The following is a 5,043-nucleotide window of genomic DNA, read 5'->3' as shown; positions in this document are numbered from 1 at the left end:
GTTCAGGTATGTTAACAGAGACCTCAAATCCTTAAATTCAGGAACATCACCAAAGCGTATATGGTACCCGCTCCTCCAACCACCTCCTCCCCACAAGAAAAGAAACAACACAGTCTAGTTTTTTGTGCCCCTTTTTTTTTTTTTGAAAGAGCGAGCACTTGCATGCAGTGGGAGGGGTAGTTGGTGGGGAGGAGAGGAGGAAGATGGAGAGAGAGAATCTTTTTTTTTTTTTTAAGATTTTATTTATTTATTTGACAGACAGAGATCACAAGTAGGCAGAGAGGCGGCAGAGAGAGAAGGGGAAGCAGGCTCCCCAGCGAGCCGAGAGCCTGACGCGGGGCTCGATCCCAGGACCCTGGGATCATGACCCAAGCTGAAGACAGAGGCTTTAACCCACTGAGCCACCCAGGTGCCCCAGGAGAGAGAGAATCTTAAGCAGGTTCCACATTCAGTGTGGAGGTCAACATGGGATCATGACGTGAGCAAAATCAAGAGTCAGACACTTAACCAGCTGAGCCACCAAGGTGCCCCTCATGAACTATGGTTTCGTGACAGTGGAAATGTACCTCAAGTACCTCAAATGGTTAAGAGGCTGAAAAGCCGCTAAGTTGAGTTCAAGGGCAGGGCAGTCGGCCAGGCTTATTCATCTCACCGTTGTTTTAGCAAAATGCTATAGATTTGAGGAATAATTTGTGGCAAGTCATTCACCAAGGGCTTTCTATATACATGGCCCCTCCCAGACCATCTTGGCCTACTTTCCAGCCCCATCATGCCATCATACACCACAAATTCTTGCAATTCCTCAAACACTGCATGGTCCTTCCTATCTCTGTGCAACAAAATGGAATTACCTCCACTTCTACTTTTATCTTTAAACTCCTCATCCTCAAGTCCCAGCTCAAATGTCATGTTCTCCTAGTTCTCTAGGTTCTCAGGCAGAGCAATCCCTTGGCACTTGGTGCAGCCTTCAATACAGTATTTACCAAAGATTATAATTCTTTTTTTTTTTTTAAGATTTTATTTATTTATTTGACAGACAGAGATCACAAGTAGGCAGAGAGGCAGGCAGAGAGAAAGAGGAGGAAGCAGGCTGTCCGCAGAGAGCCCGATGCGGGGCTTGATCCCAGATCTCTGGGATCATGACCTGAGCCGAAGGCAGAGGCTTTAACCCACTGAGCCACCCAGGCGCCCAAGATTATAATTCTTGTACCTCTTCCCCAAAGACAAGGAGGTCTCTGAGTTCAGTGAACCAAGACCAGTTTGGAGGTTCTTAGAGTGGCTTAATAGACAGAGGACCTGAGTGGGCAACAGTGGAGGAGTGAGGGGTCAGATTCATGAGATGGTAGTTAAGAAGTGACGGGACTTGGCTGACCGGAGGCAGTAGAATATAGTGGTTAAAGGGTGTAGGCTTTGCTGCCCAACAGCACAGATTCTACATCAAGCTCTGCCACTGGGTAGGTATGGACCTTGGGCAAGTTACTTCGTCTTGATTGTTTTTTTTTTTAATCTGTAAAACAGGAATCATGATAGCATTTATTTCCTAGTGTTGCTATGAAGATTGATACACATAAAATGCTTAGAACAGTGAGTACCTAGCATATAGTAAGCCCTCCATAAATGTTAGTTGCTATTTTTAATTACTATTATTACTGAATATGAAGAGTGAGGGAGAAGGAGGAAATAATAAATTCCAGGTTTCTAACTTGAGCAACTAAACAGAGGTGGTATTTTTCCATAGAATGGACACTGAAGACATAGCAGAATTGAGTGAGAAGATGGCAAATTCAGATTTTTATTAAGACTATTTCTCAGAGCAGTTTTAAGTTCACAGCAAAATTGGGGGGATGATACACAGATCTCCCATATACTCCTGCCCCCAGTCATGCACAGCCTCCCTCATTATCAACATTCCCACCAGAGCTGTACATTTGTTGCAACCAATGAACCTACCTTGAGACACATCATTATCACCTGAAGTCCACGGTTTACAAGTTCAATTTTTGATAAGCTGAATGAGAAGTGTCTGTGGAACTGCCAAGGACAGAAGTCTAGCAGCCTGCTGGATGTAAAAGTCTGTAGTTCCGAGAGAGTTCTGGGATGGAGATACAAATCTGGGAGTCCCTGCATAGCATTATTGAAACTATGGGCATGGACAAGCTTGCCAAGTCAAGTGTGTAAGGAGAAGCACAATGACTCAACACTATTCAAGGTTCTCTCTCACTTCTTTTTAGCTAATTGGTTATTGCTAGGTTTACCCCAAAACTTAGTGACTTAAAATAACAAATATTATCTCACAGTTTCTGTGGATCACAAATCTGGGCCATTTAGCTGGGTATATCTGTCTCAAAGTCTCTCCCAAAGCTGTAGTGAGTCAAGATGGCAGCCAGGGCTGCAGGCATTTCATTGCAATATAATACTACAAGGCTCATTAAAAAAGAAAAAGAAAAATCCAGGAGATCCTACTTGTGGCCACACTCTGTAACTTCCAAGGCGACATTAGAAGAGCAGCTTCTATCAGTCTCTCTTTTGGGATGCTCACCTTTAAAACCCAGCTGCCAGGGCGCCTGGGTGGCTCAGTCATTAGGTGTCTGCTTTCGGCTCAGGTCATGCTCCCAGGGTCATGTGGGATGTGGGACTGAGCCCCACATCAGGTTCCCTGATCAGTAGGAAACCTGATTCCCCCTCTCCCACTCCCCCTGTTTGTGTTCCCTCTCTTGCTGTCTGTCACATAAAATCTTTTAAAAAAAACACACATACACATATGGACACAAACAAACAAACAAAAAAACCCCCAGCTACCAAGCTGTGTGGAAGCTCAGGTCACATGGAGAGGCCATGGAAAGGTATTCCAGCTAATAGCTCCCACTGAGGTCCTAGTTGTCAGCCACAGTGTGTCAGATGTCAGTAAGGAAGACTGGGAATCTCGGGGTATATTTAGTCCTGATACAAAGTTTTCACCAGTCTTCTTTCAACTCTAATCACTCATCTTTAAGAGTCTTAAGTGGACTATTAAAAGTATGATCCTAGTAAGAACAGACGTACAGGAAGCTTAACTCTTACTATCACCAAAAGGCAGAACATCCTTATACCTCTCTGCTAACTAGTTGTAAAGGTGTTGGTTTGTAGTGAAAACACTGAACTTGACATAAAAAGGAAGAAATTTAATTTCTAAAGTACTAGTAACGTAGCCTGCAGGAAATCACCTACTTTCTCTATCTTCAGTTTTCTTATCTGTCCGGTGGGCATAATAACAGCCCCCATGCCTACCTTACAGAATTATTACAAAGATCAAAGGAGACAATGGATGAGAAAAGCATTCTTTTGAAAAGTAAAACACTATGTATATGTGAGACCTATTAGCCTACTGCTTCTGTTACTCATTGGGATATATATATATGAGGCAAAGGAACAAATCCTGCCCCGCTTTAAATCCTTGCTGATATGCCTGTTTGCTTCGACATACATTTGCTTAAATGCCTCCTCTGAGCCTATCACTGTAACAGGTGAAGAGCTCTTTGTCATAACAGGTGAAGAGCTCTTTGTCATAGCTAAGATCTCTTTTCTTCAGTTATAAACTTGAATAAAATGTTTCACCATTAGACTAGCACTTTTTACAAAGACACTATGAAAACTATGTCAAGTTGATATGAAATTATCATACAGGTTTTAGCCAATTTTCTCTCTGTATGATTTAGGGGATTCTATTTCTGAACAAAGCACGCTGCTTTTCTAAATAGCCAACCACATGTAGCTGTCCCATGGAACCCGGAAACTCTCCATTTCCCATATTAGATTGTTAGCTCCTCTCATAGATTACTCCTCCTCCTGAATTCTCCATCTTGGAGAAATGAGCCAGCATCCATGCAATCACTTTGCCTGGGAATCATCCTTGCCTTCTCTCTCTCCATCCTCATGTGCATTTTCACCACCTTCTTTCTCTCAGTCTCTCCAGATTTTGAGGATTTTACCTTTGTAATAGCTCCAGACTCTTCTGTTTCCATTCTCACCGCCATCTCTCACCTATACTGTGGCAACAACTTTCTAATACTCTCCCAGCTCAGCGTGCCTCTCCTCCAGTATCACTACCAACAAACGAAGCCTAGTTAAAAACAAAACAAAACAAAAACAAAACAACCTAACACTCCTCTTTTCAGAAGACAGAAATATAGCTATTCCACATGTCTAGTCATTCGGCCTCAACAATGCTGGTACAGGCATGAGTATACTGATCTCACAGGCTAGAAAATTTGGCCTAGAAACTGACTTGAATTCCACTAGGTCTCTCCCGGCTAAACCCTCGCTCTTCAGTTTAATGCCTCAGGCTTTCCATCTGTAAAATTGGGTCAATAACTGCTTTCTCATATAATTGGCATAAAGAGGAAATGAGGGGCTGGAACAGTGTCTGACACAGAACACTTGGCTACCATTACCAATTATTTCCTGATGAAAGTTTTCATTGCTCATAATACTTCGTTCTTCAGTGCCCAACGAAGAAGTCTTCCCTGACATAGCCAACTCTTCACCCAGAGTTCATTACCTCTTTGGGCTCGTTTGCCCGCCTGAGACGCGGGGATACGCGGCTCCCGCACTGGGGCAGCGTCACGACCTAGACTGATGGCGGAGGCACGGCCGTTAAGCTGAGATGTGGACGGGCCAGGCTGAGGCCCGCACAGGCGAGAAGAGCCGTGAACCCTTATTAGACCTCCGATCTCTAGATGAGCGCGGACTTTGATTCCTGTCCAAGACTCAGGCCTCTGTTTCCTCTTTTGTAGAAAAAAAGAGTTTATCATTTCTTGTGCTTCCTTTCTCAAAAGGTTGCTGTGACGACACAGGACTAGAATATCGGAGAGAAAGTTCAGCTTTTCAAGCCCGGAGCCTTAGAAATGGCGATGGGGCAGAGACCCGGAGAAGGGAGTCACGTGACCGACGCGGCCTGGTCCTCTCAAGCCTCCGGGAGCCCGCCCCCGAACGACTCGTCTCTATGGTGGATGGGGCTCAAATTCCGGGGCGGACTAAGTTGCTCTTCCGGGATGATTGCCACCG

This window comes from Meles meles, chromosome 8, assembly GCF_922984935.1.
Source record: "Meles meles chromosome 8, mMelMel3.1 paternal haplotype, whole genome shotgun sequence".
Classification (NCBI taxonomy): Eukaryota; Metazoa; Chordata; class Mammalia; order Carnivora; family Mustelidae; genus Meles; species Meles meles.
Note: the sequence above shows the minus strand (reverse complement) of the source record.